This window comes from Erinaceus europaeus, chromosome 9, assembly GCF_950295315.1.
Source record: "Erinaceus europaeus chromosome 9, mEriEur2.1, whole genome shotgun sequence".
Lineage (NCBI taxonomy): Eukaryota > Metazoa > Chordata > Mammalia > Eulipotyphla > Erinaceidae > Erinaceus > Erinaceus europaeus.
In genome coordinates this window covers 2,420,985-2,443,516 of record NC_080170.1, presented here as the reverse complement: position 1 = coordinate 2,443,516, position 22,532 = coordinate 2,420,985, and positions in this window count along the sequence as shown.

The window sequence follows — 22,532 nt, the reverse complement described above, 5'->3', positions numbered from 1 at the left end:
TCACCATGCAAAGAGAGTCCTGGTCTCTCTTCTTCTTCTCCTTTATCTTTCTAAATATTCACCATGCAAAGAGAGTCCTGTGCACGCACCTATGTTCCTGGCAGCACAACCTTGGATATTAATAGTTTCAATCAGAAGCAACCTCCATGGTTGGCTTAGAAGCCTTCAGTACATACACATGGTGGAATACTACTCAGCTATGAAAAGGGATGAAGTCATATCCTTGACCTCATCTTGGATGGGGCTTGAAGGAACATGTTAAGTGAGATAAGGCAAAGAGAAGGTTGAATACCAGATGCTATCACTCATAAGCAGAACTTAAGAAGCCAGGAAAGAAAGAGAAAACACTAAGTGCAATTTGAACTGGGAATGGTTTATAGCACCAAACAAAAGCAAAGGACTTTGGGAAAGGATGAGGGTGGGGTGAGGCTTATGCATGACAGCAGCAAAAAACCCAAGTAATAGTAAGAGGTTTTCTTCAAATTTATACCACAGGGAGATGAGAAAGTGTACGCATATAATCCATTCAATAACTAATAAAGTAAAAAGGGGGCACAGGAGCAGTTAAAATAATTTTCTGGTGTTGCACTGTATAAAAAAGCAAAGGTGCTGGATGATGTCTGACACACAGATCTGAGGGCCACACTGGGAGTGCCAAGGCACTGCATTAGTGGAGCTGTTTCTTTCACATTCAAATAAAATATTCCAAAAAGTGTTCTAAAAGCAAACCACACATATAATCTAGTCTAGATGACACAGGTTTATGAAAATGGTCATGCCTCTTTCAAATACCACCAATTCTTCTTCTAGCGTTTGCCCTTCTTCCGTAGCCAGTCAACCACCAATAGTTCCACTTTAATTTAAAAAGTAATCCCATAAGTATTATCTAAATAAATTCTAAATGCAAGAAGTTATAATTTATAAATAGTAGTCCCAATTTTTTGATAATATAACTTACTATCAACCCATTCCTTTTCAATTAAATCGATGTCTTCATTTACCCTATAGAGAAAGACTTCCCTTATAAACTTTTTATTTTTATTGTCACCAGGTATGACTGCTCAGAAACAACTGTATAGTCAGAAGGGTTGGGGAGAGGGAGAAGAGGGGAAAGGGGGAAAGAGGGAGATAGAGAGAGTGTGTGTGTGATACAGAGAGAGAGAGAAACTACAGTACTGAAATTTCCTTCAGTGCTGTGTGGTCTGGGCATGAGCCTGAGTTCTCCTCATGTAAGGCAGGTACCCTCTCAGGTAAGTTATCTTGCCAGCCCTGTTTTTCATCTTTTTTATGCATTTATATACTACATATATGTGTATCTGTGCACAACATCTAATTTAAGGTACTTTACTTAAATGATGCACTGTATTACTCTGTAATTTGTTTTTACTCAAAAATATATACTTTAATATTATGTCTATAAATACTTGTTCAAACATGTGTATGAATATACTTATTACATTCTAAAGCAGATGATATTATACATCTAGCTTGTTTAAAAAAATAGTGCATAGTACTTAACAAGAGAGATGCACTGTAGACTTTTGATAAGCATAAAGGTTTTTGTCATACATCTTTATATTCCTTTTCTAAGACTGACTTCCTCATTTTCGGGAGAAAGGGTGAAACCAGAACACTCTTCAGTTCTGGGTTTCGGTGATGCCAGGGACTAAACGGGCAGCCTCTGGAATTTCAGAAATGAAATTTGAACATGAAACTATTGAGCAACCACAACATATTTATGTACCTGGACATTGAAGAAGAGCAGAGATGTGTATTAGCTGAGTTATCTTAAGCTAACCACCGAACACAAATTTCATAGCATAAAGTTGCTTTGCTAGTTTACATCAAACATCATAAAACTATTAAACATGTTATAAATGACTAATCTAAAAATCTATGAACATTTTCACCCAGACAGTAGAATTTTATTTATTTTCTTCCTAGGATGTATATTTTTTATTATGGAATAGAGCCAAAGCATCGCTTAGGCATATTCTGTGCTAGATAGAACCCTGGAACCTGGGCTTGAAGTTCACGCATGACACCAGCTGATCTGATGCCCATGCTAAGAAAGGAAGCTGCATGTATGTCTATGTGTGTGTGTGTGTGTGTTTCTTTTTATTTATTTATTTATTTAATTTTTACTCAGGAGGAAAAGATATGTGCATATTCTACTTGAATACAGAGCTACTTTCCTGCATAGTTTGATTTTCCCAAAATAATGTCTAAGACATTACAACCATTTAATTTAATTTATGTATTTATTTTGGAGTAGAGAAATTGAAGAAATGGGAAGATAGGAAGTGATAGATTCCTGCAGCCCTGCTTCATCACTCATGAAGCTCCCTCCCCTCGCAGATGAGGACCTGATAGCCTGTACACTCAACCCGGTAGGCCACTGTCTGGCCCTGCCTTTGCAATCTGTACACACTCCTTCTTTATTAATAATTTCATGGACCTGAAGCCTACACAGAAAGGAAGACAGAAATCTGGGTCCATGATGACAGGGTCTACTTAACTTTTATTTTTTGTAGTCATGTAAAGAAATTATTTGAACCCACAGTCACAAAGTCTTCCTGATCTCCATGTTACTAGAAAGGATCCGATGTTACAAGCTGACACATGTAGCTTCACACAAATCAAAACGATGTCAAGGAATGTGCACACTGAGATGTGGGGTCCTTGGTCTGTCCCTCCTGACTCTGTCTCCGTTCCTGCACAGGCACCGCCACCCTGGCAGACTGGAAGTGTCTGGCTCGCCCTGTGTGGATGAGCCTTGGAATTCTGCTGGATGCAGCCTGTGTCAGGAATCTTAGATGCCATGTTATCCTGTGCTGCAGTGCACAGACAGTGGCTGTTTAGAGTCAAGCCTGGAGCTCACTTGGGTATCATCTCCATGGTAACTTGTTTACAAGGACTGAAAAGACAAGCTGAAAATTCAAGGTTAGCTTTCCCTTTGTTGCTGTCTTGATGTTTTTGGCAATTGAAATAATAGGAGTATAACAGTTGACTTAAGCCGCTTTATGGCAGGCTGAGTCAAAACAAAACTTTATGCAAAATGGGCTTTCTTCATCTCCATTAAAAAAAAAAGGAATTCAAAATCATCTTTAATCTGAATCATCAGTTCTAGTTCCCTTTCATATCCCCAAACAGCAGCCCTGCTGCACTTGGGAATCTCGTCTTGGGAAATAGGTTTAAAGCTTCATATCTTTTGAAGAGATAATTTTTGTGTGCTTATATGCTCTCTTAGATGAAAGATTTATTTTAATTTAAATTATCATTGTGTTGAGGGGACATACACTTTTAGTACCTTTGCAAAAGCACTCCATTCTCTAAAAGGATAAGCTTTTGTATTCTAAAAAATTAACCAAAAAGAAAAAAAAAACTGCCATTACTCAAATTATTCCCTGGCATAATTATAAAATGACTCTGGTGATAACATTAGCTTAGGAATATTTAGTGTGGTTATGTAAAATTTAAATTTGCGTTGCTTAAGAAAGAACTACTGCTCACTAGTTACAAGCCAGGAGATGTCAAACTTACAACATTTGTTCCTTCAAGTAAATTTTCACTGAATGTGTGCAGGACATAAATCATTTTATTTATTCTTCCTGTTCTTCATCAAGTTCTTATGCAAACTCATAAGCAGGTGGAGAATCTGATGTCGTCCTGAGACCGGGTTTCAATATCCATTTCTATTACTTCCTTAAATTCCTGTCATGTACGAATACAATAGATGTGGGAGTCGGGCTGTAGCGCAGCGGGTTAGGCGCATGTGGCACAAAGCGCAGGGACCGACGTAAGGATCCCGGTTCGAACCCCCGGCTCCCCACCTGCAGGGGAGTTGCTTTGCAGGCAGTGAAGCAGGTCTGCAGGTGTCTGTCTTTCTCTCTCCCTCTATGTCTTCCCCTCCTCTCTCCATTTCTCTCTGTCCTATCCAACAACAACAACAATGATAATGACAACAATAAAACAACAAGGGCAACAAGAGGGAATAAATAAATAAATAAATAAAATTTTAAAAAAGAATACAATAGATGTGACAATGATAATAATTAGCACGATAGGGCTTATTTGTGCAGAATAAAGGAGAGATTTCAGCGCTGAAAGTGGAGCCAAGAATTGCAATCACTCCGCTCTGAACGGTGAAGTAGTGAATCTCCTTCATCCTTGCTCACTTGTTAGGACTCAAACCATGAACACCTGCCCTGTTTCAGCCTGTTACAGCCAAGTGGCTTCCTCTGCTTCTGTGGTGTTCCTTATACAAATGTGGCTACAGATAGGGGAAATCTTCCTAAGAGACGAAGCAGAACTCCAGTTCTCTCTCTCTCTCTCTCTCTCTCTCTCTCTCTCTCTCTCTCCCTCTCTCTCTCCCTCTCCCCTCTAAATTTCTCTCTGTCTCTATCTAATAAATCAATAAATCAATAAATAAATAGACGTAGCTACAGATCGTAAACAAAAAAGATTACAAAAGAGATCATGGAATAAAAACAAACACCACTAACAAAGCCCAGGAAATGGTGCTAACTAGCACAAAAATCAGAGGTTCATTCAATCAATATCTGTCTCCTGACACAAGGCTCCTTAATGGTGACTAGTGAGACCAATATGGAGAAACAACCCAGGAACACTGTCCTCACCATTTCCAAACAGAGCTCCTTCAGCCTCACCCAAGCCCTTCTCCAAGATGAGGAAACATGGCCTTATACTCAGACTGCGTCCAGGCTTTACCATGAGCATCCCCCGAAGCAGGGAAGAAAAGTAAGTACCATTTTGCAGTGGTTTCTGAACCTTTCATTTGCTGGAGTCTTGTTTGGGAGGCTCATGAATGAAAACAGAGCAATCAGTTGGGGGGATTTCATTCTAGCTGGAATAGACATTCCACTTGACGGCATTCAGCATCCTCCCGGGGTTCTTAGTTTTGCTGTGCTGGTTTTCTTTATTATTATTTTTTTTTAGTTCTGATCTTAGTGCCTTCGTGATATTGAAGGACTCTCTCTGCCGTTGCTATTGTGTTTTCCTTAATATGCACAGCTTCATCCCCTTTGGGTTCCCGGTAGATCATGAACTCTGTCTTCTCTTCTTGAATTTTAGTCATAAAACATCCAAGGCTTACCTCTTAGAAAAAGATGTGACTCAATGATGGTTATGAAATAACTGTTCTAATTACCTTCTGATGCAAGAGTGGAGGAACCTAAGATTGACCTCAGCTAAATGAAAAGTATGGTTGCATCTCCTTCTCACTTGGATCTACCCAGAGAGCAATAAAATCTGAAAGAGCGACCCACACAGTGGTTTCCACCAGCAGTTTATGCGTTTCTTTCTGAAATAAACAGTGCAGGAGGTTGTTTTCCTTAATGAATTTATGTAAAAATAGATTCAGCCAAGGCCAAGAGTGTTATATGGCGTGAGGAGGAAAGAATGATTATATGTTAAGTCAACAATGCAATTAAGAAACAACATGATTCTTCCATCCTTTAAACTCTCCACTTAACGTTAATTAAACTCACCCAACAAAATGTTATTGTTTACTTGTTAAACATGTACAAAGGGTGAGTTAAGAAGAAAGATTTACCTTCTACTTTCTTTTTTTTTTTTTAATGAGGAAGGGAAAAGTAAACATTAGAGTAGAAACTCAATGTGGGGTCTAATTTTTTTCTTATTTGGCATACCCCTAGTTGATTATTTATGATCATGTTAATTGATTTACGCAAAATAAATAAAGCATCTTAAAGGAGAAGTGCAAATGTGGTGTAAAGTACCACAGTCTGATTCCCAGATCATAATACTAGCTGTGCCCAACACAGAGAACAAGCATGCTGATGTCCGGGAGAGAATATGACAGCATTAACAAGTCTATACAAGGTGGCTGGCCCTGCCTATTTAGACTCATTTTCCCTTTCAGATGGTACAGCAGAGATCAGATAGTGTTGCGTGAAGCAGAACACCACCACTTTAACTACAGTCTGCTTTTCCTAGCTGTCCCTGCCCCCACAGGTTCTCCAAAATAGTTAATAAAGTCAACATCCTTCTCGTCTACTTGACAGACTCTGAAATAAAATGGGCAGAAACTTAAGAGCCTAAAGAAACTTAACAGTCTCCATAGATAACATCAAATTGCTGTCATGACACTCAAGTGATTGAACCTTATTAAACTTTTCACCTTAGTGAAATACTTCTGGTTATATTTTGGTAGTCAAATTAGCATTCACATTCTTAAGTTCAAATGGTTAAACTTCAATTTCCTAGAAATAACTGAAAATCCCACTCATTTGCTAGCTATAAATACGGGGCTGAACACACAGGTGTTGTTGTAATAACCAAATGATTGCCGCTGTCCGGAAAACATGGAGGTAAACCCAACAGCCTGAGCTCCCACTAGCTCATGTCAAAACAAAGGAGAACACGCCTTCATAACTCTCTGTGCTGATCAGGGTACCCGGCTCAGGATTCCCCAAACTAGACTGTCTATTTTACTTCACTCCCTTTTCCTAATGAGTGTTAATTTTAAAACATATATTTGACTTGTATAATTCACTGTCCAAGCCTCAAGACATGGACAGATGGGGCATACAATCATTTGCTCTGCATGTAAAGATGTTGATTCTGAGATACTCTGGTGGAGTGATATCCAATCAGTAAAAATAATGCAGAGGGAGTTGGACTGCAACGCACTGGCTTAAGCACAGGTGGCGCAAAGCGCAAGGACCAGCATAAGGATCCCGGTTCGAGCCCCCGGCTCCCCACCTGCAGGGGAGTCACTTCACAGGCAGTGAAGCAGGTCTGCAGGTGTCTGTCTTTCTCTCCTCCTCTCTGTCATCCCTTCCTCTCTCCATTCCTCTCTGTCCTATCCAACAGCAACTACAACAAGGGTAACCAAAAGGAATAAATAAATAAATAAATAAATAAATATAAAAAAATTTTAAAAAATCATGCAGAATGGATTTTCTCCATTAAAATGGACTGGTGTGGAACTGGGAGATCATAGGCCTGCATGACTCACTTTTCTCATTCAGTTCTGCACCATGCCAAGTGGAGCTCTGGCCTCTCTCTACCTCTTTATCACTATTTGTCTCAAATAAAATAAACAAGTCCTAAGAGTAAAATAAAATGTCATGTTGATATAAATGAAAAGAAAAAGAAAAAGAACATCACTGGGCTTGGAATCAGGAGCAGATATCAGAAAGGGGTGCGGCCTCTTAGTTGGCCAATGACAATGCACACTCCAGCAATAAGAGAAGGGAAGGAAGGGTAGACAGGTCTGTGGAGAACTTCTGAAAGATACCAGCCACCTTCAGATTGAATGATGACTGACCTTTAAGGTCCTGAGACATGACAAGACCACATGCCACCAAGCAGGAGACTTCTCTAAGGAAAGTTGCATTCTGGTAGAGGAAGAAGAGGATTTGGAAACTGACCAGTGCAAAGAGAAAAGCAGGTCCCAGTTTTCTATTGTTTTTGCAGCTACATGACAGTAAGGATTTCTCAGGGCTCAAGGAGAGACGGTCTAGTGAAGCCCAGGGGGCAGTATATTCAGTCAGGTACATACTGGGCTTGCAGTAACAATAGCACAATTGGTATGCATTCCTCCCAGAGTGTAAATTGGGTACTGTCCACAGTCTACACTAAGAGAGGAGACATTTGGGGTCAGGCGGTAGTGCAGCAGGTTAAGCGCAGGTAGCGCGAAGCTCAAGGACAGGCTTAAGGATCCCGGTTTGAGCGCCCGGCTCCCCACATGCAGGGGAGTCGCTTCACAGACGGTGAAGTAGGTTTGCAGGTGTCTGTTTTTCTCTCTCCATCTCTGTCTTCCCCTCCTCTCTCCATTTCTCTCTGTCCTATCTAACAATGATGACATCAATAACAACAACAATAATGATTACAAAAACAATCAAAAGGGCAATGAAAGGGAAAATAAACGATTGAATAAAATAAACTTAAAAAAAAGAGAGAGGAGACATTCAATTTTCAAAGTAAGCTCACACATAATGAACATTTTGAATCTTGCTTCTCGTGCAACATGTGAGGTAGTTGACACAACCTCTTTGAAAATGTTCTATAACAAGACAAAAATGTCGTTTCCTATTCTTTTTTAAGTTTTATTTATAAAAAGGAAACACTGACAAAAACCATAGGACTAGAGGAGTGCAACTCCACACAATTCCCCCCACCAGAACTCCATATCCCCTCCCCTCCCCTGACAGCTTTCCTATTCTTTATCCCTCTGGGAGCATGGACCCAGGGTCATTGTGGGATGCAGAAGGTGGGAGGTCTGGCTTCTGTAATTGCTTCCCCGCTGAACATGGACGTTGGCAGGTGGATGCATACTCCCAGCCTGCCTCTCTCTTTCCCTAGTGGGGCAGGGCTCTGGGGAATGTGGGACTCCAGGACACTCTGGTGGGGTCATCTGCCCAGGGAAGTCTGGTTGGCATCATGGTAGCACATAGAACTGAAAAATGTTAAGATATAAAGCCAAATAAGTTGTTGACTAATCATGAACCTAAAGGCTGGAATAGTGCAGATGAAGAGTTGGGGGCTCTCCATTTTGTAGACAGCTAGTAGTCCTATTTTAGTAATAGTCCAAAGAGCCCATGACTATACTAGTTGTTTGCTTTTTCTTTTTCGTTTTCTTTTCCTGAGCCTGACATCTGATATGCAGGCGGATCCAAATTATTGCCTATTTCAGGAATATCATTTGAGACCTTCAATATGGATGTGCCCAAGAAATCAATTCATAACAATTACAAAAAAAATAAGTTCATGTCTGTACTGAAAATAAAAGCAGGTAGTTCAGGATAATTAATTTCTACACCTTGTATACTTTTCTGGGACTAATTTATGTGCCAACATTCCTTGACTGTTTGCCACATAATGAGCTTCTGGGAAATTTTTTTAGGTCAGCTCTACTGTCATTACTCAGAACACCTGGAGTTCTGCATTCTGGATTAGGTAAAATGATTTTCTAACTAGCTTCAACCTAAACATTTAGATTTACTTGCCCATAGATTGAATTTCAGAAAGGATCTGATGCTTAATTTTCCTCCTGATCAACTGATTTAGATTACTTTTTCAATCCCCTCTAGCATACCAATCATTGGTGGGTCCTTTGATTTTGGAAACTTACTCTTTGAGCTAGCATTAATTCTTTTGCAGTGTATCATGCTTAACAATGTGTGGCCAGCTTCTCTGATGAAAGAAACGTTAAAGTTTTGAAAACTAGTAATACTCATTGAAGATAAGAATGAAAGAACACTTCTATCTTAAATAGTGTGCCTTATGGACTTAGAAGCTAATAAGAAATTATAGGAGCCTTACAACTCAACAAGTACATTCGGCTGTTTCTTCTTTACCTATGTCGGAAATACGTGTATGAAAATAAAACTCATAATTCCCAAATAGCTGAGTGAGGGCCTTGAAAAAAATTCTCTTCATCCGTCAAAGATATAAAAATGAACAAAATTCTCAGCAAGAATTTTTTTTTTTACAAAGAAAAATAATTGAATGACCAGATTATTAAATAAAGAAAGAGCCTGGCTGCCTTAGAGAAATGAATGAGATATGTCCCTTGGGACTGGAGATATAGTTGAACTAGGAAGGCTCCTGTCTTACTGTGTGGGCTCCTCAATTCTAGTTCAGCCCCCACCTCACTGGGAAGACTTGGGTGCTGTGGTTGTTCTCACATTCCTGTCTCACTTTCTATAAATCTCTCTTTCTAAAAAGTGTTGGGAAATTGTGCAGATGGGATCAAACATTGGCAGGGCCCACACAGCACTATATTTCCATACAAGTATTATTTACAGGTCTCCACCACGTTATCCCCTCGGGGTGTTGCTAATTCAGTTGAAACCATCACAACAGTTGCTAAGGATGCTTGCACCTTCCCAGCATGCCTTCTGCTTCTCTCCACCCCCTTTCCTAGGCAATCCCTTCCTGACTTGCCACTTCCGGAATCCTCCCATAAAAGCCTCTGCTGTTTGCGCTTCCGCTCTCTTTTTTCTCTTCCGCTACCCCGGCCTGGAGAGAGGCTGTTGGACATAGTGGGAGGCGGCCATTTTGCTAGCTCCACGTGGCCTGAACCGCGGTGCCCACACCCAACTCTGGGCATCTGCGTGAATAAAGAGTGGCGTTCCCGAACCACCACAAATCCTTGGTCTCTTCTCTCTCCCCGAGACGCAACCCGACACTAAATTTGTCACAGAATGATGAAGCCCCAGTACCAGCAAAGCAGAAATGATCTCCAGGCTCTATGGGAGTCACCATTGCCATCACAGGACAGAAATCCATGCCCACACCATGAACCATTTCTGCCCATAAATATAATTAGAGTGAACTCTAGGACTCATTATAGCAATGTACAGGTCCCATTTAGCTCAATGTATTTTAGTCAGATAAAAAATTCATTTTTAGCTTAGCATACAGAGATGAAACTTACATGGCACCATAGTGGGAAGAAAGAAAGAGAGGAAGGAAGGAAGGAAGGAAGGAAGGAAGAAAGGAAGGAAAGAAGGGAGGATGCTGTATTTGAATGAGAATGACAAGTTGGTAATCAAATATGCCCAAGATAAGTATCTGTTCAGATATCAAGGACATCCGATTTTCAAATGTTGACTTCATCCTTTACTTAGCTGTCCTTTCCTCAGTGACCAGATGTTCTGATAAATGATAAGTTTGGTCTTGCTTTCTGTGTGGGTTTTATCTTCCCGTTTCCTCTGCTAAAGCATAAGCTAGCCTCACCCTCCACACCTTTAGAATTCCCTCTGGTAAATTCACTCAATTCATCTAGAATTCTTCAGAAAGAACACGTACTAGTTCTTCCCTGCTACCTGATCAAAAACACTATCCCAAACCACATTTTCTATGATGTATGCCAGGCAGGTAAACGCCCAGCTGCCTACATGTTAAGACTTTTGTTAATAGTGACCGACCGAGGAGGAAATTAGAATTTACAGGCATGAGAACCTAAATTCAACCTCTAGCATTGAATGCACCCAAGTGATGCTTTGTTTTTCACCCCCCCCATTTCTCTCATAAGTCAATAAAGCCTGCATTACAACATTCAAAATATTTCAGAAGAAATTTAGAATTGGGAGATAGTTTAGCAGTTGAGCACAGAAATTTGCAAGTCTGAGGCCCCAGGTTCAATTACAGTACTACATAGGATAAGTAAGTAAATAAATAAACAACTTGAAAGGAATACATTTAATGTTACATATTATATCTACTTTAGTTTTTGTTTTATTTCTTTATTGGGGAAATAATGTTTTATAGTCAACAGTAAATACAATAGTTTGTACATGCCTAACATTTCTCAGCTTTACACACAACAATACAACCCCCGCTACGTCCTCTGCCATCCTGTTCCAGTGGGACCTGGGCAGTAGTGCACCAGGTTAAGCGCACACAGTGCAAAGTGCAGGGGCCAACTCAAGGATCCCAGTTCAAGCCCCTGGCTCCCCACCTTCTGGGGAGTCGTTTCACAAGTAGTGAAGCAGGTCCGCTGGTGTCTGTCTTTCTCTCCCCGTCTGTCTTCCTTTCCTCTCTTAATTTCTCTCTGTCCTACACAACAACAACAGCAGCAACAACAGTGGAAAAAATATGGCCACCAGAAGCAGTGGATTCGAAGGTCAGGCACTGAGCCCCAGCAATGACCGTGAGGCAAAAAAAACAAAAAAAAATTGACAGCAAACTTAGAATCAGATTTTTATTAAGAAGATGAAAATGTAGAACTGGCAGACATTTAGCACTTAGATCTCAGTATGACTTTCTGAAGACTAAATACCTTTTTTAACTTTGATTTTTAAAAAATATTTATTTATTCCCTTTTGTTGTCCTTGTTGGTTTTATTGTTGTAGTTGTTATTATTTTTGTTATGTATGTCCCTGTTGTTGTGGGATAGTATAGAGAGAGATGGAGAGAGGAGGGGAAGACAGAGAGGGGGAGAGAAAGACAGACACCTGCAGACCTGCTTCACCGCCTGTGAAGTGACTCCCCTGCAGGTGGGGAGCCGGGGGGCTCGAACCGGGATGCTCACAGGAGTCCTTGTGCTTTGTGCCACCTGCGCTTAACCTGCTGTGCTACCGCCCAACTCCCACCTTTTTCACTTTAACCAGATCAAAATGAGAAGGTGTTTAGAGAGATTGCATATTCTGATCATCGTATTTCTAATTTCTTGCTCTAGGAGTCTAATAAAAGCTGGCCAGAAATGTGTGTTTTATTTACCTTCTTCCATGCTCATCTCCTCTAAATCACTGGGCACTAGATAGATAGAAACAAGCTTTGCATATGGATGGATGAAAGAACTGGAAGGAAACTGACATGTGGATCTACCAAGATGCCAGTCCAGAACACTGCTGGTACAGCAAGACAGGAGAGCCTTCCCTGGAAAGGCTGCCAGAGCGAGCGCCTGTGACAGGCTCTGAGTCCCTGAGTGAGGCTCCCTGGCTGCCTGCTGAGATTCAGGAGACACCTGTAACCTTGATGCTGAAGTTTCAGTGAAAGCAGCTATTTTTATTTCCAAATTAATGTGCTCCAAAACCTCAGGGGATAAGGTCACTCTACCTCCACTCTCTAATCAAGGCTCTTTTTCTAGAGTTATTATAAGGATATGTTTTACTGATTTACATAATGTATTTGCTCCCAGGAATTGCTATGTCACCGATTGAGATAAATGGAAATAAGTTAGAGGATGAAGATCATGTTTCTGAAAAGCAAGATCATCATTTTGAATTCCCATATCCAACTAGCTGAGACTGTAACAACTGAGGACGTTTGAAACGATTTTTCATCTAAATTCTACTATAAGATCATGCACATAATTAATATTTATCAGTATTCTGGTCTTATCATAATTCTAGTCTTAGCATGTTTCTTGCAAGAACTACCAAGAAAGGGTCTGAGAAACAGTTCACATGGCTAGTGTGTTGCTTTGCTATGTGCATAATCCAGGTCCAAGTCTGACCCCCTACTGCAGGGAAGGAAATCTTGGTTCTGGAGTCTAATGTATCTATCATCTATCTATCTATCTATCTATCTATCTATCTATCTATCTATCTATCTAAACATACTACAATGTTACAATGAATAGAAGAAGACTCATTTGTTGCAGAATAAGCAGGTATGCTTTTAACTACCTGGGGTCTTCCTGAGAGCTAGAAAATAAGTTGGCCACCCTTTTCCACCACCCAAGAATGGCTCCTTGCCATCAGAGACAGGACCAGGCACCTTAACCAACCTAGTGTGGTCTTTCTGGACTTCCACATTCAGTTCAGAGTGCCTCAGAGCCAACTTTATTTCATTCCTGCCCTTATGGGTAATTCTCCACTCAAACTACCCTCACACCTTTTCCACAAGGCAGGAGAGACTCAGCCTGCAGCACCAACCAACACAGAAGCTGACCTGGATCTAGCCCTGCCCAGGCAAGTGCCCACTATTCCTCTCCCAACCTGACAGTGATTTCTAACACCACATCCCGGCTATCCCTCTGCCTCTCTTCTGGGCCCCCGCAGATCTAGGATGACAACACGAAAACACTACCCCTTTTGGTTCTAGATGATCAGTATGTCCCAGCCTCACATTATTTGCCTTTATTCTGAGTAGCTGAAAGTTTTCCCATTTAATTAATCAATTAAATTTGTTTACTTCTTTACTCATCTCTTTCCCCTTAAAAGCAGATAGCTCCCATTATTCCTGGGTCTTGTCTGCTCATAATTATCTGCTCGAAACATGTAACAGCCACAAGGTAGGAGCACAAAATCCTTGCTAAATGAAAAAAAAAAAAAGTGACTGGATAAACACAGAACACAAAATATCACCAACTACCTTACAAAAACTGATCTCTGCTTTTTGGAAACTACCATATAGACTAATTTATGGGCTAAACATGTGTGAGGTGGTCTGATGCCTTGATGAAGAAGGAAAGTAACCAGCTGATCCTCAAACAGTGAAGATTTTTATGCAGCTGAAGTGAGACTTGACATAAAACTGAACCTATCAGACTTACTTCAGTAGGCTTGGTGGAAGAATACCTAAGAATGTCCTCAAGTTGTTGGTCTGCTTCTAAGACCTTCTGTTTGGATCATCACATTAGGTTCCTTGTATTACTTACGAGGTGGTCTATTTACATAATCACTGTTTTACCTGGGTCCCGCCCTGCCTGCAGGGTCTTGGTTTAATCCTCTCTGGTTAGATGGAAGCTTTCTATGTTCTGTTCAAGCTCTTTTTTTTTTTTTTTTTTTGCTCTGCCCCCTCTCCTAGTCATTTCCTTTCACTTACCACTTCTGGTGAAGAGATGCATCAAAGGCAAGGCGATGTATCTGATTAATAAACGAGATACTGCTTCCCATTCAGCCGTGAGTCCCTGGTCATCTGTCTCCCACCCGTGAAGCTAGCCCAGCCCAGCAAATGGCACCTTGAACAGGGACTGGCATCAAGTAACTGAAGTTAGTAAGTGTCCTGATTTACACATAAATGCACTATAATTTATAATTTATAATAAATGAATAATTCCTGCTGATTGTAACATTTTGTTTGGCATTTGATTTATACTCACTCTGAGCTACCCACTTCTCAGAATACAACGGATTTCTTGTTGACAGTCTCTGGATTACGATGACCACATAATAAATATTTCCACAGAGCTCAAGCCATCAACCTTAGTATAGTCTCACATTTAAAACAAAGAGAATATTGAAGTTTAGACAATATTATACCTAAAAATAGCACCACCACCACAACAAAAAAAAAATCCCTGATAATAAAACAGGATTTATGTAAAGTAGCACATGCCCATTTGGTTATATTTGACTTCTTAATGTATTTCAAAGGCATCATTGCCTCGGGGAGAGAGGATATTTGTCTAGAGGAAAAAGTGTAACCTAGAGAAGAACAAACAACAGGGGGACCTCCGTCTATGGCTGAGGATAATGATACTATAACCCCAGCCATCTAAGATAGAGATGATTTAAGGAAGCAAAACATAATTGGTTGAGAGCAAGTAGCACTGCATATCCCAGGGACAGTCCTGAGATGCATATATTTGAAAATATTGGAATGTTTATCAGAAGGAACACAAGCAAGTCTTTATAAAGCAGGGATTCCTATTGGAAGGTTGTGATGACATCTACTACTTGATGATGTTCAAGAGAGCATGAGAGACTTACTCTTGTAACGCACAAGGAAATAATAGTTCAAAGTGCAAACAGGCCATCTTTTGAAATCTGGTAAATTGGTTATGAGGGATGCCTATTTAAAAAGAGTTACACAGTGGGTCCTTACGCTGGAATTCATATCTGTAAAAGGACAAAGAGCACATGGAGAAGTGAAGGCGGTTTCTGGGCCTTGTCTGTAGTGGCAGCTGAGCAGCTGACTCAGATGTTTGGGTTTTGGGAGTGTGATGACTTGGCCAGAAAGAAAACAACCATCAAATGCATAAATGCAATGCTGTAATGAGATGCATAGTTGGAGAAACGTAATGGTATGCAAAGGAGAAAGATGTGCCATGATACACATCTTTGAGGAGCGTAATGAGATTCATAAATGGAAGGTATAATGAGATGTGCATGTTTAAGTAATGTAATGAGAAATATAGGTTCGAATAACATACATGAAAGTCACTTAGTAATGAGACATGCAGGGGAGGAGGCTTTAATGAAGCCACGGCAGCAGAATATGCAAAAATGCTAAAGGGTAAATATGTGAAGTGAGAGGCACATATTTGAAAGCCTTGATGAGATGCTTTAATGGAAGCGTGTGATGGACTGTATATGTTTGAAAGGTGTAATGAGACACATTAGAGGGAACAATGTAAGGCGATTCTCTCCTATGGAGAGTGATGCTTCCTGAAAGCTGTGAAGAGTCATCATCCTCAGGGATTCGCGCATTTTTACTTCAGTATGAATTAAGATGCCATCAGCAGCTCTGACTATTACCGCATCAACTAGCTTTTCCCCTGGGCCCACATTATTTGTGGCTATATGGTTTAAAGCACTGGCCCCGGGCCTCAGGCCACATTCCAAGGACAAGTTAGAACTGATCTGATTATCAGACAAGAACACGGAGAGAGAAGGGAAAGCAGAATAAGAAAAGAACAATTCCGAGTCTTCGTGGAATGGCATCGTTGTGGTAGCGGTATCTGGGGAAAGCTGTCCCCGTAAGCTCCTCAGGCAGACACTCTGGTCTCCTGTTTGAACAGTGGGACTCAGATGCTGAGCTGGTTGTTCAAGGTCACAGGGCTGATAAGTATGGAGGACAGAACTTGGGGATGGATCTGCTAGCTTCCAAAGTGTCCCTCTCAACCTCCATTTGCATTGCTATTCTCAACCGAATGTTTACCTAGCTGTTATTTTGATAATTGCTGCTGATTCTAGTTAAACAGCCCAGGAAGGCCCTATTAACACCTCCACTTACACATAACACCTGTTTAAGCAGCTAAATGTTTTGCCAAGCGTGAACAGGAGGTAACAAAATGACTACTGTTACTTGAGGCATCTGAAAAATTAGTAATTCCATTTTTTTTTCCTGAACAATTTCATGCCACACTGTGCTCCACAGATTAACTATTCGTTGATGTATACCTTGGGAACCATGAAGAAATCAAAAGCTTTAAATCTGACACCAATAGTTTTTTTTTTTTTTATGAGAAAGCTTTTGTTAAAAATTTTTATTAATATTTATTCCCTTTTGTTGCCCTTGTTGTTTTATTGTTATTATTGTAGTTGTTACTGATGTCGTCATTGTTGGGCAGGACAGAGAAAAATAGAGAGAAGAGGGGAAGACAGAGAGGGGGAGAGAAAGATAGACACCTGCAGACCTGCTTCACTGCAGAAGACAGAAAGGGGGCTCAAACCGGGATCCTTACACCAGTTCTTGCGCTTTGTGCCATGTGCGCTTAACCCGCTGTGCTACCGCCCCGACTCTCCTGACACCAGTAGTTTCACAAAGTGATTTGAGGGCATGTTTTGGTTAAACTTTAATATTCCCAGTGCATGAAGAGGAGCAAATGGCACACCATGCACCCAGAAACTCTTAGACTATCTCTATGAAATTTTCTACTTCAAGGTCACCCTTGAGATTACAGATAGTATAATTAGTTTTATCAAATCTAATGATAGCAGAATAAAATATATGTAAAATAGGGAGAACATCTTATCGCACACAATTCATGATGCGGAAGTAACCATTCCATCTTTACCTGGCTCTGATCACATTTGAATGAATCACTGTATAAAAAATAATCCCAGACTTTTCATTTCTCTGTTTTTAATTGTGGTAGTTCCTGTCAAAAGATTAGTTTGTTAGCTTAAAGATCTAGAAAATGTTACAAGAAGATTTTCTCTATATAATAGTTGTGGACAATAATTTATTTGGGATTAATTGCTTCCAGAGTGAAAAGACATTAATTGGAAGAGAAAATGATTTATGATAAAATATGTGTGTCACAATCATTTCTCTTTTTATTGATAGAATTCAAATTAAACTGAGGACATGGTAAGTGTGTGGCCCTTCACCCTCACATTAATAACGTTTCATAACCTTAATCAATCAGCCTAAAACAGCAATTATCATCTTCAATGAAGTCCCATTGGAACCCATGATTACCTCAGGGTAACTACTTATTGTTCAATTAAGACTCTGTGAATGAAGGTCAAACAATGGTCACTTTTACTCATTAAAATTTTGAAGTTTCATCTGGAGGGTTTCTCTACACAACTGAGGATCACATTAGTCATTAATCGTGAAAAAAAAATGCATTCACCATTCAATAACAAGCTGACTAGCACAGATGCAAGAATGGAGTCTAAGGGCGTACTGGAGGTGTCCTGCAGAAAGACCCCAAAGCCAGCCATCCATAGTAGGCTCAGCGAGACCAGCACAAACTCTTGTCTATTCATCTTTCAAAGACGTGGTCCAGGGGGTTGGCTTGTTGGGGATGTTTATTCTCCATTCCCTAGAGCATGAAGACGTGATGGAAACTTTCTTTCCTGGATAAGGGGAAGGGAAGGCAGTGTGTGGACTTTGAAGCCAAGTTGCTTCAGTTCAAAATTCAGTCCTGTTACTTGTGAGGTGCACTATTCTGAGCAAGGATACTTCATTCTAAGCCTCCTGTGCTGTCTCAGGCTGGCTAAGACTCCTACAAGGAATGAAGTAAGAGCACAGAGGATCAATGTCAGGTCAGAAATTAACCAAGAACTTTGGGGAAAGTGCATCTGTCCCTCTTATGTGAGCTGTACAGGGAGGAAGAGTAGTTTGGGGTTGCCTATGGTTCATTGTCATGATAAGTTGGCTCCTTGAGCCAACTCCATTTATTTTACTCCCTGTAACTCCATGTATTAAGGGGAGAGAGAAAGCTGGGCTAGGTAAAAGGTAGTCAGTGCTTTTAACAAAGAACTCTGGTCTGTTCTGTCCTAATTCGCCAGCAGATGGCTTTAGTGGTGGAAGGGAAGAGCAGAAGCCAAGTCTGTTTTAGGACACTGATGAAGGTTTATGGTCACAAAGAAAAATAAACAGGAAATTGACCCTGGTTTGATCAGCACCAAGGACAGAGCTGTGCACCAGGCCTGGACCAACAGGCTAAAACCAGAGTCCCTCTGTGGCAAGGCTGCCTCAGAAAAGGAAGCCCCCCCTCACACCCCCAACACCACCTTCAACCAGAGTACAAACAAGCACATTTTCAGTTGCAAGTAGAAGATTTTCCACTCTTAACTATCAATAGTTAAACAAAGGGAACATTGACTTCCTTAGATTATAAATCAGTTGTGCTCTCAGCTCTGCTGAGTCTGAATCTCAAGCTGTCAGCATACACCATTTCAGCCCCAGATCTTTCTCCTTCCCATGTTCTAATTTCCTCTGTGCTGACTTCATCAAGTGCCTTATGTCATGGGAAAGTAAGATTCACATCCAGCAACGCGTAACCAACTATTTTACCCTTGTTGCTGGAAAGACTCAAGAGGGTAAATGATAGGGAAAGATGAACAGAGAACTCTGTTCTGAGCTACAACTGCATCAGGGCCCAGAGACAGAAGAGGAAAAAGGAAAGACATTCCAAAGGACTAAGACGTGTAGATGTGACTTAGAATAGATGAAAAGGCATGGCCATAGGAAAAAAATAGTCATATATCTATATCTATATCTATATCTATCTATCTACCTATCTATCTATCTATCTATCTATCTATCTATCTATATATATATCATACCTGCAACCTTAAGATAACTACAATAGCTTCCAATGGGGAAAATGGGGACACATACTCCGGTGGTGGTAGAAATGGTGCAGAATTATACCCCTGTTATCTTGTTAATTAATATTATTAATATTCAGTTACTAATAAAATTTAAAAAAACACATTGGGCAAAGTCTCTGCAAAATATCCCTGTGAGGTGAGGAGACTCATAGAATTACCAGGAAGGCTTGGGAATTTCACTGAAGGATTTCTCCTTCCATCTGCACTGAGGATGAGAGAAAAAAACAGAACTATCTCTCTCTCTCTCTCTCTCTCTCTCTGAAGACCTCAGCAGTCTTTCAGGGCCTCCCTGTCACAGAGGCACTTCAGGAACCATCCTGGTTTCTTCCCTTGTGGAGACCATCCGCAAAGAAGTCTGCATTTCCCCAAGCACATCTGAAGCAGGGACCAGGAGACAGAGGCCCCGGTGCCTGGGTGGATGTCAAGCTAGTGAACAGGTGGGAACAAGAACATCTCAGCAGACAACGTGTGATACCTATTTGGAGAAGACAAGGATCCAGTGACTGCATCATTCACACAATGGAGGGTCAAATAATGATGTTGGTGCTTCTGGGAGGACATGGTAGTTTTTATGTTATGTCACCACATCCAGATCTATTTTTACTGGGGGGGGGGAGGAGGGAGGGAGAGAAAGAGGGTGAGAGGAGACATCACAGTGCCAGAGCTGTCCGTAGTCACATGTAGAGCCTGAGCTCAGATCTTAGTAAGACACAGCAAGGGAAGTACCCTAGTCACTGCGCAACCCTGCTGGCCCTGTTCTGAGTGAGCCTCCCCCATAGCTCTAAATTCTAGGTCTCAACTCTAGGTAAAGGCAGGAGCAAGAAAAATGAGAGAAAGCTATAATGAAGTTCTTTATTTAAGACAGTCAAACAGAAGTTGAGTTAGGAGAGGGAGATAGAAGGGGAAAGGGAGAGGGAGGGAGGGAGGGAGAGAGAGAGAGAGAGAGAGAGAGAGAGAGAGAGAGAGAGAGAAAGAGAGACCTGCAGACCTGCTTCACACTCACGAAGCTGCCCCTCCCTGCCAGGCAGGAACCAAAGGTCCTTGCACATTCTAACATATTCACTCTTCCAAGTGCACCACCATGAACCCTCTTTATTATTATTTTTAATTTGTGTAATAATGAAGTTTAAAGTCTGGTTGATGGATTGTTGATGATACGGGAGAGTGAACACTGTCTTATGTGGTAAGGACCAAAACCTAGGCCATCGTGTGTTTAAGTCTTATGCTGGACCCACTAAGGCATCTCCCAACCACAGTAGGTGTTAAACCTAAAATGATTGTGCAAACAGGCAGCAGGAAATTGTCTTCTATCACAAAGAATGATTTGAAACTATAGGGAAAAAAAGAAGAAGAAAATGACATTTCTCTTGCAAATGAACCCGTTCCCTGAAAATAACAAACTCGCTAAAGGAGTTTATCAACTTTTATGTAATTGATCTATGGCTCAAGTTAATTCTTTTTATGGAGAGATTGAATATTCATGAAACTGAAACTCTAATTATGATTCCCTCAGGGTATTTGCAATCCAGACTAGCAGGAACCCACATATTCCCAAGTGAATGGGAGATTTGCAGTCCTTTGAGAACATCAGCCAGTATTCATACTCTAAGTCATTAGCAAATGCAGACTTAACATGATAGCAATGTGACTTCTCTGGGAAGACGCCCTCACTAGTGTGTCCTGGAACCCCACCTCCCCAGAGCCCTGCCCCACTAGGGAAAGATAGGAATAGGCTGGGGGTGTGTATCCACCTGCCAACACCCATGTCCAGTGGAGAAGCAGTTATAGAAGTCAGACCTTCCACCTTCTGCTCCCATTAAAGATCTTTGGTCCATGTTCCAGAAGGATAAAGAATAGAGAAGTTTCCGATGGAGGGAAGGGGATATGGAACTCTTGTGGTTGTAATTGTGTAGAATTATACCCCTTATTCTGTGGTCTTGTTGATTGTGATTAAATCAACAACAACAACAAAAAATGCAGCCTTATATCAAGGTGAAAACCACAGAGAGGTGCATGTTCAATTGCTACATTGGTCAAACATCTCCTGAGAAAGTAAGATTTACTTCTTCAATTATAAGTCATAGCATTTTTTTTTCCCAAAAAGGCCATACTCTTGTAAACTGCTTCGTTCCGACCAGTTAGAGAGCAGTAACACAACCTTATGAACATGTTAGAGGAAGCCAATGGCTCCAGTCTCCTAACTTCCAACTACAATTTATCATAACCATATATTTTTAATCCTGAGAGAAAAATGTTACACATGTCTCTTGATTCTGTCCTTTTAAAGTTGAACTTGCACTTACAAGAACGCTAAAGTGTTGGATATTCTGTGCTATATGTTGAAAGAGAAAACATAGGTTGGGGTGGGAGGGAGGTCAGGGTGAATTGATTTAAAATATTATTTTTGAGTGGGTAATTGTAAAATGTGTCAAGGCTTAGTTCTACCAAAAGATTCAGTGCCAAATTAGACACTGTATTAAACAACATAAGTAGCATTAAAAATTAACAGCAACTCAGCATTAAGTCCTGATTATATTGTCAGTGGAGATGATAATTGGGTGGGAATGGAATAAAATTTGCAAGAAAGGCAACCATTTCATTCCTTCAAGTGCCCCTATGATATTTTGCATTATTCTGTTTAGACTCTTATTTAAGGCTGCTTTACACTAATCACTGTTAATAGTGGGAAGGAGCTGCAGGGAAAGAGCGTGTGGAATTCACAGTGACTTGTGGGCTGAAAGTGAGTGACTCAGACTTGCAGACCAGCAAGGCTTCTCTGCCCCCAGACCTGGGACTAAGGGCATTAATCTGCCTTGAACTTCCGGAGGGAAGAGTGTGGGGGCAACGTGGTTGGGGGCGGGCGTCATCGATCCAAGAGTTTCTCTAGGCTGAGATCAAATGGGGCAGGTTAAGGACCTCAACCACAGGGCATAGGTTTTGAGAAGAAAGTAGAGAAGACCACTGGCAATGAGCCACATTCATACTTTCTGCTGGTTACTAGTTACCAAACATGCTTGCAAAATCCAGTGTACTGTCTACATCTAAAATAAAGTCATATTCCCTAATATTGCTATAATAACTTCCTCTATCCTACTTACATTCCTATAATGGGCAATTAATACATTTACCATAAGTTCTACTACTAATTCTACTAGTCTACAATTTATAATAAAAAGCAGCACGGGAGTCAGGCTGTAGCGCAGCGGGTTAAGCGCAGGTGGCAAAGCACAAGGACCGGCATAAGGATCCCGGTTCGAACCCCGGCTCCCCACCTGCAGGGGAGTCGCTTCACAG